Source organism: Pseudophryne corroboree, chromosome 6 (assembly GCF_028390025.1).
Source record: "Pseudophryne corroboree isolate aPseCor3 chromosome 6, aPseCor3.hap2, whole genome shotgun sequence".
NCBI classification, from domain to species: domain Eukaryota; kingdom Metazoa; phylum Chordata; class Amphibia; order Anura; family Myobatrachidae; genus Pseudophryne; species Pseudophryne corroboree.
Window position 1 is genome coordinate 783,745,936 of NC_086449.1, and position 13,983 is coordinate 783,759,918.

Genomic DNA, 13,983 nt, shown 5'->3' on the forward strand with positions numbered 1-13,983 from the left:
TCGGTTAGGTTTTGCCAAAACGCGGTCGAACCCAAAACACGGCCGCGGAACCGAACCCAAAACCAAAACACAAAACCCGAAAAATTTCCGGCGCTCATCTCTTTTTAATACACAAAGTTAATAAAAATATTGTATTAATTGACCTTCAAGCTGTGTGTATAAGGTGTATATGAAACATAAATGAACTGTGTGAATGTAGACACACTTTGTTTAATGCACTAAGTTATAAAAAATATTGGCTAAAATGACCTTCAGGCTGTGTGTATCAGGTGTATATGTAACATAAATGCATTCTATGCTTAGATTTAGGTCCCATCACCATGATATCTCATTATGGTATGCAATTATTCCAAAATACGGAAAAATCCGATATCCAAAATACCTCTGGTCCCAAGCATTTTGGGTAAGGGATACTCAACCTGTATTAACATGTGTGAGATATTCAATTAGCTGCAGTAATTAGCTGCAGCTAATTAACCAACCTGGGGCTATCCAATTAGCCATGAAGCTGGCACTCATCAGGGATTTTGTTACCTACAGTACCTGATGCAGGCAAAAAAAAATCTTCGATAAAATGCCATGTCTTCCCAATCACAGCCACAAAACACATAGGGGTCATTCCGACCCGTTCGCAAGCAGCGGTTTTTCGCTGCGGTGCAAACGGGTGCGGAATGCGCATGTAGGGTTCGCCAGGTTACGACGCGGCTCCCGACAGAAGCGGTCGCAGCGGCGACCGCTAAGAAGATTGACAGGAAGGAGGCGTGGATAGGCGGATCCGGACCGTTGAAGCCATTTTCAGGGAGTGGTGAGTAAACCGCAGGCGTGTCCAGGACAACGGAGGGCGGAGGAGTGACGTCAAAGCCGGGCCCATCATCGCTGGATCCATCGCACAGGGTATGTCCAGCCCTAGTCTACTTCTGCTTGATTTTTTTTAGCTTAGCAGGGCTGCACAAGCGATTGCAGCCCTGCTAAGCTAAATTACACTCCCCCATAGGCGTGGACTATTGAGCGCAGCAGCAGCTAAAAGTTGCTGGGTGCGATCAACTCGGAATGACCACCATAGGTCCGGGAACTTAAAAAATTTGGAGAGCAAAAAATGGGGAATAACTGAATTCCATGAAAATAAAATAATCAATGAAATGTTTACAAAATTGCCAAAGTTTTTTCAAGGCTTATTAAATATCCCCCAATAGGTTAAAAATGCACGACCTGTATCTGTATATATCCAACAGAGCTAAAAAAAAATATTTGCAATTTTCAGATGAGAAATTAAGGGGGTCATTCAGACTCGATCGCTGCTGTGCATTTTCGCACAGCAGTGATCGGGACTGAACTGTGTATGCGCCGGCACCGCAGCACACTGGTGCATTAGCGATTGCCTCTACCTGATTGACAGGCAGAGGCGGTCGCTGGGTGGGAAGGGGCGGGCCGGCAGCATTTATCCGCCGTTTAAGGGGTGCAGTCCAGGTAACGCAGGTGTGCCTGGACCATTGGGGGGTGGGCCGTGGCAGCTGCATGATGTCACACGCAGCTGCTGCGACCCAGGCAACCACAGTAGCTCCCTGCCAGCGTGCAGGAGCTGCACTGGCTGGGAGCTTCTCTTCAAGTACAAAAGCATCGCCGCTGTGCGATGCTTTTGTACTTGTGTGATGGGGAAGGGACTGACATACGGAGAGGGCTAGCCCTCTGCTGGGCGTCCCCCCACATGTCAGTGTGACTAATCGTAGATGTGCTAAATTTAGCACATCTACGATCAACTCTGAATCACCCCTAAGTCCCTCTTGATTCTGTTTAGGCAGGGTACGAAAAGTCTATAGAATGAACCCAAGATTCCAATAGCTTAATAATCAGTATTATGTATAGGAGAGTGAAGATTATTGGCTCCACCCTCTTGTTGATATGTAGTTAAATGGTTAATCACTATGTGCTGTCTCTTAACTGTGTGTTATTGTGCATGACTCATCTGTCTAAATAAAATCACCGCATTATCCACCAAACATAAAAGTGAGACTGTACACACTCCAGGGGGTGTATTTACAAAGATTTGTGTATTTGCCGTTTTGAAGGGTGTTTGAACTAGAGATGAGCGGGTTCGGTTTCTCTGAATCCGAACCCGCCAGAACTTCATGTTTTTTTTCACGAGTCCGAGCGACTCGGATCTTCCCGCCTTGCTCGGTTAACCCGAGCGCGCCCGAACGTCATCATGACGCTGTCGGATTCTCGCGAGGCTCGGATTCTATCGCGAGACTCGGATTCTATATAAGGAGCCGCGCGTCGCCGCCATTTTCACACGTGCATTGAGATTGATAGGGAGAGGACGTGGCTGGCGTCCTCTCCGTTTAGACACTTGATTTACTAATTTTGGGGAGCATTAGGAGTACTCAGTAGTGTACAGTGCAGAGTTTTGCTGATAGTGACCAGTGACCACCACTTTTATTTATAATCCGTTCTCTGCCTGAAAAAAGCGATACACAGCACACAGTGACTCAGTCACATACATACCATATCTGTGTGCACTGCTCAGGCTCAGGCCAGTGTGCTGCATCATCTATATATATTATATATCTGTCTGACTGCTCAGCTCACACAGCTTATAATTGTGGGGGAGACTGGGGAGCACTACTGCAGTGCCAGTTATAGGTTATAGCAGGAGCCAGGAGTACATAATATTATATTAAAATTAAACAGTGCACACTTTTGCTGCAGGAGTGCCACTGCCAGTGTGACTAGTGACCAGTGACCTGACCACCAGTATATAATATTAGTAGTATACTATCTCTTTATCAACCAGTCTATATTAGCAGCAGACACAGTACAGTGCGGTAGTTCACGGCTGTGGCTACCTCTGTGTCGGCACTCGGCAGCCCGTCCATAATTGTATATACCAGTGACCTAACCGTGGTTTTTTTTTCTTTCTTTATACATACATACTAGTTACGAGTATACTATCTCTTTATCAACCAGTCTATATATTAGCAGCAGACACAGTACAGTGCGGTAGTTCACGGCTGTGGCTACCTCTGTGTCGGCACTCGGCAGCCCGTCCATAATTGTATATACCAGTGACCTAACCGTGGTTTTTTTTTCTTTCTTTATACATACATACTAGTTACGAGTATACTATCTCTTTATCAACCAGTCTATATATTAGCAGCAGACACAGTACAGTGCGGTAGTTCACGGCTGTGGCTACCTCTGTGTCGGCACTCGGCAGCCCGTCCATAATTGTATATACCAGTGACCTAACCGTGGTTTTTTTTTCTTTCTTTATACATACATACTAGTTACGAGTATACTATCTCTTTATCAACCAGTCTATATATTAGCAGCAGACACAGTACAGTGCGGTAGTTCACGGCTGTGGCTACCTCTGTGTCGGCACTCGGCAGCCCGTCCATAATTGTATATACCAGTGACCTAACCGTGGTTTTTTTTTCTTTCTTTATACATACATACTAGTTACGAGTATACTATCTCTTTATCAACCAGTCTATATATTAGCAGCAGACACAGTACAGTGCGGTAGTTCACGGCTGTGGCTACCTCTGTGTCGGCACTCGGCAGCCCGTCCATAATTGTATATACCACCTAACCGTGGTTTTTTTTTCTTTCTTTATACATACATACTAGTTACGAGTATACTATCTCTTTATCAACCAGTCTATATATTAGCAGCAGACACAGTACAGTGCGGTAGTTCACGGCTGTGGCTACCTCTGTGTCGGCACTCGGCAGCCCGTCCATAATTGTATATACCAGTGACCTAACCGTGGTTTTTTTTTCTTTCTTTATACATACATACTAGTTACGAGTATACTATCTCTTTATCAACCAGTCTATATATTAGCAGCAGACACAGTACAGTGCGGTAGTTCACGGCTGTGGCTACCTCTGTGTCGGCACTCGGCAGCCCGTCCATAATTGTATATACCAGTGACCTAACCGTGGTTTTTTTTTCTTTCTTTATACATACATACTAGTTACGAGTATACTATCTCTTTATCAACCAGTCTATATATTAGCAGCAGACACAGTACAGTGCGGTAGTTCACGGCTGTGGCTACCTCTGTGTCGGCACTCGGCAGCCCGTCCATAATTGTATATACCACCTAACCGTGGTTTTTTTTTCTTTCTTTATACATACATACTAGTTACGAGTATACTATCTCTTTATCAACCAGTCTATATATTAGCAGCAGACACAGTACAGTGCGGTAGTTCACGGCTGTGGCTACCTCTGTGTCGGCACTCGGCAGCCCGTCCATAATTGTATATACCACCTAACCGTGTTTTTTTTTTCTTTCTTTATACATACATACTAGTTACGAGTATACTATCTCTTTATCAACCAGTCTATATATTAGCAGCAGACACAGTACAGTGCGGTAGTTCACGGCTGTGGCTACCTCTGTGTCGGCACTCGGCAGCCCGTCCATAATTGTATATACCAGTGACCTAACCATGGTTTTTTTTTCTTTCTTTATACATACATACTAGTTACGAGTATACTATCTCTTTATCAACCAGTCTATATATTAGCAGCAGACACAGTACAGTGCGGTAGTTCACGGCTGTGGCTACCTCTGTGTCGGCACTCGGCAGCCCGTCCATAATTGTATATACCAGTGACCTAACCGTGGTTTTTTTTTCTTTCTTTATACATACATACTAGTTACGAGTATACTATCTCTTTATCAACCAGTCTATATATTAGCAGCAGACACAGTACAGTGCGGTAGTTCACGGCTGTGGCTACCTCTGTGTCGGCACTCGGCAGCCCGTCCATAATTGTATACTAGTATCCAATCCATCCATCTCCATTGTTTACCTGAGGTGCCTTTTAGTTGTGCCTATTAAAATATGGAGAACAAAAATGTTGAGGTTCCAAAATTAGGGAAAGATCAAGATCCACTTCCACCTCGTGCTGAAGCTGCTGCCACTAGTCATGGCCGAGACGATGAAATGCCAGCAACGTCGTCTGCCAAGGCCGATGCCCAATGGCATAGTACAGAGCATGTCAAAACCAAAACACCAAATATCAGTAAAAAAAGGACTCCAAAACCTAAAATAAAATTGTCGGAGGAGAAGCGTAAACTTGCCAATATGCCATTTACCACACGGAGTGGCAAGGAACGGCTGAGGCCCTGGCCTATGTTCATGGCTAGTGGTTCAGCTTCACATGAGGATGGAAGCACTCAGCCTCTCGCTAGAAAACTGAAAAGACTCAAGCTGGCAAAAGCACCGCAAAGAACTGTGCGTTCTTTGAAATCCCAAATCCACAAGGAGAGTCCAATTGTGTCGGTTGCGATGCCTGACCTTCCCAACACTGGACGTGAAGAGCATGCGCCTTCCACCATTTGCACGCCCCCTGCAAGTGCTGGAAGGAGCACCGCAGTCCAGTTCCTGATAGTCAGATTGAAGATGTCAGTGTTGAAGTACACCAGGATGAGGAGGATATGGGTGTTGCTGGCGCTGGGGAGGAAATTGACCAGGAGGATTCTGATGGTGAGGTGGTTTGTTTAAGTCAGGCACCCGGGGAGACACCTGTTGTCCGTGGGAGGAATATGGCCGTTGACATGCCAGGTGAAAATACCAAAAAAATCAGCTCTTCGGTGTGGAGGTATTTCACCAGAAATGCGGACAACAGGTGTCAAGCCGTGTGTTCCCTTTGTCAAGCTGTAATAAGTAGGGGTAAGGACGTTAACCACCTCGGAACATCCTCCCTTATACGTCACCTGCAGCGCATTCATAATAAGTCAGTGACAAGTTCAAAAACTTTGGGTGACAGCGGAAGCAGTCCACTGACCAGTAAATCCCTTCCTCTTGTAACCAAGCTCACGCAAACCACCCCACCAACTCCCTCAGTGTCAATTTCCTCCTTCCCCAGGAATGCCAATAGTCCTGCAGGCCATGTCACTGGCAAGTCTGATGAGTCCTCTCCTGCCTGGGATTCCTCCGATGCATCCTTGCGTGTAACGCCTACTGCTGCTGGCGCTGCTGTTGTTGCCGCTGGGAGTCGATGGTCATCCCAGAGGGGAAGTCGTAAGCCCACTTGTACTACTTCCAGTAAGCAATTGACTGTTCAACAGTCCTTTGCGAGGAAGATGAAATATCACAGCAGTCATCCTACTGCAAAGCGGATAACTGAGTCCTTGACAACTATGTTGGTGTTAGACGTGCGTCCGGTATCCGCCGTTAGTTCACAGGGAACTAGACAATTTATTGAGGCAGTGTGCCCCCGTTACCAAATACCATCTAGGTTCCACTTCTCTAGGCAGGCGATACCGAGAATGTACACGGACGTCAGAAAAAGACTCACCAGTCTCCTAAAAAATGCAGTTGTACCCAATGTCCACTTAACCACGGACATGTGGACAAGTGGAGCAGGGCAGGGTCAGGACTATATGACTGTGACAGCCCACTGGGTAGATGTATGGACTCCCGCCGCAAGAACAGCAGCGGCGGCACCAGTAGCAGCATCTCGCAAACGCCAACTCTTTCCTAGGCAGGCTACGCTTTGTATCACCGCTTTCCAGAATACGCACACAGCTGAAAACCTCTTACGGCAACTGAGGAAGATCATCGCGGAATGGCTTACCCCAATTGGACTCTCCTGTGGATTTGTGGCATCGGACAACGCCAGCAATATTGTGTGTGCATTAAATATGGGCAAATTCCAGCACGTCCCATGTTTTGCACATACCTTGAATTTGGTGGTGCAGAATTTTTTAAAAAACGACAGGGGCGTGCAAGAGATGCTGTCGGTGGCCAGAAAAATTGCGGGACACTTTCGGCGTACAGGCACCACGTACAGAAGACTGGAGCACCACCAAAAACTACTGAACCTGCCCTGCCATCATCTGAAGCAAGAAGTGGTAACGAGGTGGAATTCAACCCTCTATATGCTTCAGAGGTTGGAGGAGCAGCAAAAGGCCATTCAAGCCTATACAATTGAGCACGATATAGGAGATGGAATGCACCTGTCTCAAGTGCAGTGGAGAATGATTTCAACGTTGTGCAAGGTTCTGATGCCCTTTGAACTTGCCACACGTGAAGTCAGTTCAGACACTGCCAGCCTGAGTCAGGTCATTCCCCTCATCAGGCTTTTGCAGAAGAAGCTGGAGGCATTGAAGAAGGAGCTAAAAGGGAGCGATTCCGCTAGGCATGTGGGACTTGTGGATGCAGCCCTTAATTCGCTTAACAAGGATTCACGGGTGGTCAATCTGTTGAAATCAGAGCACTACATTTTGGCCACCGTGCTCGATCCTAGATTTAAAGCCTACCTTGGATCTCTCTTTCCGGCAGACACAGGTCTGCTGGGGTTGAAAGACCTGCTGGTGACAAAATTGTCAAGTCAAGCGGAACGCGACCTGTCAACATCTCCTCCTTCACATTCTCCCGCAACTGGGGGTGCGAGGAAAAGGCTCAGAATTCCGAGCCCACCCGCTGGCGGTGATGCAGGGCAGTCTGGAGCGACTGCTGATGCTGACATCTGGTCCGGACTGAAGGACCTGACAACGATTACGGACATGTCGTCTACTGTCACTGCATATGATTCTCTCAACATTGATAGAATGGTGGAGGATTATATGAGTGACCGCATCCAAGTAGGCACGTCACACAGTCCGTACTTATACTGGCAGGAAAAAGAGGCAATTTGGAGGCCCTTGCACAAACTGGCTTTATTCTACCTAAGTTGCCCTCCCACAAGTGTGTACTCCGAAAGAGTGTTTAGTGCCGCCGCTCACCTTGTCAGCAATCGGCGTACGAGGTTACATCCAGAAAATGTGGAGAAGATGATGTTCATTAAAATGAATTATAATCAATTCCTCCGCGGAGACATTGACCAGCAGCAATTGCCTCCACAAAGTACACAGGGAGCTGAGATGGTGGATTCCAGTGGGGACGAATTGATAATCTGTGAGGAGGGGGATGTACACGGTGATATATCGGAGGGTGAAGATGAGGTGGACATCTTGCCTCTGTAGAGCCAGTTTGTGCAAGGAGAGATTAATTGCTTCTTTTTTGGGGGGGGGTCCAAACCAACCCGTCATATCAGTCACAGTCGTGTGGCAGACCCTGTCACTGAAATGATGGGTTGGTTAAAGTGTGCATGTCCTGTTTTGTTTATACAACATAAGGGTGGGTGGGAGGGCCCAAGGATAATTCCATCTTGCACCTCTTTTTTCTTTTCTTTTTCTTTGCATCATGTGCTGATTCGGGAGGGTTTTTTGGAAGGGACATCCTGCGTGACACTGCAGTGCCACTCCTAGATGGGCCCGGTGTTTGTGTCGGCCACTAGGGTCGCTAATCTTACTCACACAGCTACTTCATTGCGCCTCTTTTTTTCTTTGCGTCATGTGCTGTTTGGGGAGGGTTTTTTGGAAGGGACATCCTGCGTGACACTGCAGTGCCACTCCAAGATGTGCCCGGTGTTTGTGTCGGCCACTAGGGTCGCTAATCTTACTCACACAGCTACCTCATTGCGCCTCTTTTTTTCTTTGCGTCATGTGCTGTTTGGGGAGGGTTTTTTGGAAGGGACATCCTGCGTGACACTGCAGTGCCACTCCTAGATGGGCCCGGTGTTTGTGTCGGCCACTAGGGTCGCTAATCTTACTCACACAGTCAGCTACCTCATTGCGCCTCTTTTTTTCTTTGCGTCATGTGCTGTTTGGGGAGGGTTTTTTGGAAGGGCCATCCTGCGTGACACTGCAGTGCCACTCCTAGATGGGCCCGGTGTTTGTGTCGGCCACTAGGGTCGCTAATCTTACTCACACAGCTACCTCATTGCGCCTCTTTTTTTCTTTGCGTCATGTGCTGTTTGGGGAGGGTTTTTTGGAAGGGCCATCCTGCGTGACACTGCAGTGCCACTCCTAGATGGGCCCGGTGTTTGTGTCGGCCACTAGGGTCGCTAATCTTACTCACACAGCTACCTCATTGCGCCTCTTTTTTTCTTTGCGTCATGTGCTGTTTGGGGAGGGTTTTTTGGAAGGGACATCCTGCGTGACACTGCAGTGCCACTCCTAGATGGGCCCGGTGTTTGTGTCGGCCACTAGGGTCGCTTATCTTACTCACACAGCGACCTCGGTGCAAATTTTAGGACTAAAAATAATATTGTGAGGTGTGAGGTATTCAGAATAGACTGAAAATGAGTGTAAATTATGGTTTTTGAGGTTAATAATACTTTGGGATCAAAATGACCCCCAAATTCTATGATTTAAGCTGTTTTTTAGTGTTTTTGGAAAAAAACACCCGAATCCAAAACACACCCGAATCCGACAAAAATAATTCGGTGAGGTTTTGCCAAAACGCGTTCGAACCCAAAACACCGCCGCGGAACCGAACCCAAAACCAAAACACAAAACCCGAAAAATTTCAGGCGCTCATCTCTAGTTTGAACTCGAATGGTATCGGGTGCATTTTACTGCAACTTTTTGAATCCTGATACGATCATTCACTAAGCTGCCGACTTTTTCCAATTCGTATTTTCCGATGTCGATGTGATTCGTAATGTTAGGCAGTGTTTTACGGGAGTGATGAGTAAAACACTGCCTGACAAAACACAAGGAATCCCGGCCGGATCTGTGAGATCCGTGCAGGGCTTCATTGTGTACCTTAAAAAGGTGTTTAAAGTCGTAAAAAATCAGAAAAAAATTGCGTGGGGTCCCCCCTCCTAAGCACAACCAGCCTCGGGCTCTTTAAGCCGGTCCTGGTTGACAAAATCTGGGGAAAAAAATGACAGGGGTTCCCCCATATTTTATCAACCAGCACCGGGCTCTGCGCTCTGGGACTTGTAGTACTGCTACTAAAAACAATATTCACATTTTTTACACATGGCTATCAGCCCCCCATCCGCCGCCCTTGGGTGGCTGGAGGGGGGGGGGACCCCTTGATTTAAGGGGTTCCCACTCCTCCAGGGTACCCTGGCCAGGGGTGACTAGATGGGTATGTAATGCCAGGGCCGCAGGGACCAGTATAAAAGTGTCCCCCGGGTGTGGCATTATGTACCTGGCTAGTGGAGCCCGGTGCTGGTTTCAAAAATACGGGGGACCCCTACGCTTTTTGTCCCCCATATTTTTGGAACCAGGACCAGGCACAGAGCCCGGTGCTGGTTGATGAAATATGGGGGAACCCCTGTCATTTCCCCCCCCATATTTTGTCAACCAGGACCAGCTCAAAGAGCCCGAGGCTGGTTATGCTTAGGAGAGGGGACCCCACGCAATTTTTTTATCTGTTTTTACACTAAACAGACCCTTTCCCATAGATAACCATGCACAGATCTCACTGATCCGTGCATGGTTATCCAAACTCGACTGGAAAAAGCAGGTCTATTTTTTTGCTGCTTTTTTTAATGAATCGAAAAAAAACAGACCCGCACTTGAGCACTCAGAGACTAACAGCCGCGTTTGACCGATGGTCTATTCATTCGTATTTCTGAACTTTGCCAATCGAACCATTACAAATAGACCAGACACTGCCGAGTTTTCTGCTTAGTGAATTCCCGGATTGGGACTTAGAAAAAAAACCACAAATCGGCAAAACTCGGATTTTTAGTAAATACTGGCCCAGGTGCAGGACTTGTATGCATGCCTCTTGTTTAATACTGATTAAAACTGCTTGGTTCCTTGTTGCATGAAGCAATAGGATTCAGCTTTATAAAACAATTAATTATTTATGATTAAAGGTCCATACACACTGGGCGTTTTTGCCCAGTGTGTATGCATAGCGATGATCGCTGGCATCGCTGGGCTGAAAAGCGCTCAGTGCATACACACTGAGCGCTTTTCCCCGCTGCCCAACGATGTCAGCGGGGGTGAGCAGCTTTCCATAGCAGGTTGCTATGGAAAGCTGCTCACCTCGCCGTTCATCTACTGGTAATACGAGTAGATGAACGGCGGCTGCCAGCGATGAAGCGGGGTGCGCATCAGCGCTCACCGCTCATCGCTGGGGCATACACACTGGGTGGCTTTGAGCTGAAAGCTGCTCAACACACCAAAAGTGAGCTGCTTTCAGCTCAAAATCACCCAGTGTGTATGGGCCTTTAAACCATGCCCTTGTACAGAGTGAGAGACAGTATTCTCTCAGCGCGGGTTGCATGGCAATAACAACTTGAAATTTGATGTCAATCTTATTTTTTATATTTGGTTACACCTTATTCTCTTAACACACCCACTGATCTCATATGTTCTTGAAGAATCTCTAAACTTTATGTTCATATTAGGACCTACTGTCCTTGGTAACAAGCTAGAAGCTGTGTGTATAAAGGTCGTATGTCTAACTCTATAGAATATGCTAATTTTCCTTGTAGCGTATATTATATGATAGGTACAGTGCATCTAGAAAGTATTCACAGCGCATCAAATTTTTCACATTTTGTTGGAGATTTTTGCAAATTTATTAAAAAATAAAAAACGGAGAAATCACATGTACATAAGTATTCACAGCCTTTGCTCAATACTTTGTTGATGCACCTTTGGCAGCAATTAAAGCCTCAAGTCTTTTTGAATATGATGCCACAAGCTTGGCACACCTATCTTTGTGAACACAAGAAGGTCAAGAGAAAAAGAAGGCTCTTGTTTGGGCGCACTCTTTAACAACTAGGTAAGTAGCATAGGATTATGAGCAGATAAAACTCAAATTTATTAGTGTTATTAATATCAAACCTACATATCTTTTGCCAGTTTCACCCATTCTTCTTTGCAGCTGCTCTCAAGCTCCATCAGGTTGGATGCGAAGCGTCGGTGCACAGCCATTTCAGATATCTCCAGAGATATTCAATCGAATTCAAGTCTGGGCTCTGGCTGGGCCACTCAAGAACAATCACAGAGTTGTCCTGAAGCCACCCCTTTGATATCTTGGCTGTGTGCTTAGGGTCGTTGTCCTGCTGAAAGATTAACCTTAGCCCCAGTGTGAGGTCAAGAGCGCTCTGAAGCAGGATTTCATCCCAGATGTCTTTGTACATGTCTGCATTCATCTTTCCCTCTATCCTGACTAGTCTCCCAGATCCTGCCGCTGAAAAACATCCCCACATCTTGATGCTGCCACCACCATGCATCACTGTTGGGATGGTATTGGCCTGGTGATGAGTGGTGGTGCCTGTTTCCTCCAAACATGATGCCTGGAATTCACGCCAAAGAGTTCAATCTTTGTCTCATCAGACCAGAAAATTTTATTTCTCATGGTCTGAGAGTCCTTCAGGTGTATTTTGGCAAACTCCAGGTGGGCTGCCATGTGCTATTTACTAAGGAGTGGCTTCCATCTTGCCACTCTACCATACAGGCCTGATTTGTGGATTGCTGCAGAGATGGTTGTCCTTCTGGAAGGTTCTCCTCTCTCCATAGAGTAATGTTGTAACTCTGACAGAGTGACCATCGGGTTCTTGGGCAGCTCCCTGACTCCCCCGATTGCTCAGTTTTGATGGCCAGCCAGCTCTAGGAAGAGTTCTGGTGGTTCTGAACTTCTTCCATTTATGGATGATGGAGGCCACTGTGCTCATTGGGACCTTCAAAGCAGCAGAAATTTTTCTGTACCCTTCCCCAGATTTGTGCCTCGAGACAATCCTGCGTCAGAGGTCTACAGACAATTCCTTTGACTTCATGCTTGGCTTGTGTTCAGACATGCACTGTCATGTGTGGGAACTTATATAGACAGATGTATGCCTTTCCAAATCGGGTCTCGGACTCCAGGTCGACAACAAACAGGTCGACACACCTTAGGTCGATGCCAATTGGTCGACACACCTTAGGTCAACATGGACAAAAGGTCGACGGGAACAAGGTCGACATGGAAAAAGGTCGACATGAGTTTTTTATGTTTTTTTGGTGTCGTTTTCTTCGTAGAGTGACCGGGAACCCCAATTAGTGCACCGCATCCCCTCGCATGGCTCGCTTCGCTCGCCATGCTTTGGGCATGGTGCCTTCGCTCCGCTCCGCTTTGCTCGGCACAGATTACCGTTCCAATCGTAGTCCACGTGGATCGTTAAGTATGAAAAGGTTCCAAAAAAGAAAAAATTATGAAAAACTCATGTTGACCTTTTCCATGTCGACATTGTTCCTGTCGACCTTTTGTCCATGTCGACCTTTTGTCCATGTCGACCTAAGGTGTGTCGACCAATTGGCGTCGACCCAAGGTGTGTCGACCTTTTTGTTGTCGACCTGGAGTCCGGATACCTTCCAAATCATGTCCAATCAACTGAATTTACCACAGGTGGACTCCAATTAAGCTGTAGGAACATCTCAAGGATGATCAGTGGAAACAGGATGCACTTGAGCTCAATTTTGAGCTTCATGGCAAGGGATGTGAATATTTATGTACACGTGATTAATTAGTTTAATATTTTTAATAAATTTGAAAAAAACAACAATAATTTTTTTTTCTCATTGTCATTATGGGGTATTGTGTGTAGAAATTTGAGGGAAAAATTAATTTATTCCATTTTGGAATAAGGCTGTAACATAACAAAATGTGGAAAAAGTGAAGCACTGTGAATACTTTCCGGATGTACTGTATACCAGCATACCTACAAAATATGTGAATATATAGATTAGTAAAATGTATCATATTCCTTATACACTTAGAGATGTAACACTCTCTAAAAGTATCTGCATGTTCACATGTCTGACAATGTGTTATTGGAGCACCACAGTGCTGTACAGCTGAACAGTACTTAGTCCAAGAGAGAGTGATACCTTGTTGTTTTTACTGCTGTGTGTCTTCTGTCATGTACAGCATATCCTGTTGTATTCAATAAAACCTATTCTGGTTTGGAATTGTGTGGACTAACCTACTTGCTCACATCCGCTGTGCTTCCACCAATTTGTAGGCATCTGCCAGTACCTCTAACTTACAAGTATAAGTGAGTACAGCACAAAAAATGTATCTCAGATCATGTTTTACATTACACTTCAGCTAAAACAATAATGTTTTTATCTTAAGGAAGAGATGTGACCACCAAAAAATATTATTAAATACATCAAGTGATAG

At 46.0% G+C, this 13,983-nt stretch overlaps 1 long non-coding RNA gene across 1 annotated transcript in view; it reads right to left on the reverse strand.

Moving 5' to 3' along the window:
• The window catches only part of LOC134935728 (uncharacterized), a 218,803-nt gene that overhangs the window by 40,321 nt on the left and 164,499 nt on the right, over positions 1-13,983 (reverse strand). The gene's annotated exons all lie outside the window — the stretch shown is intronic.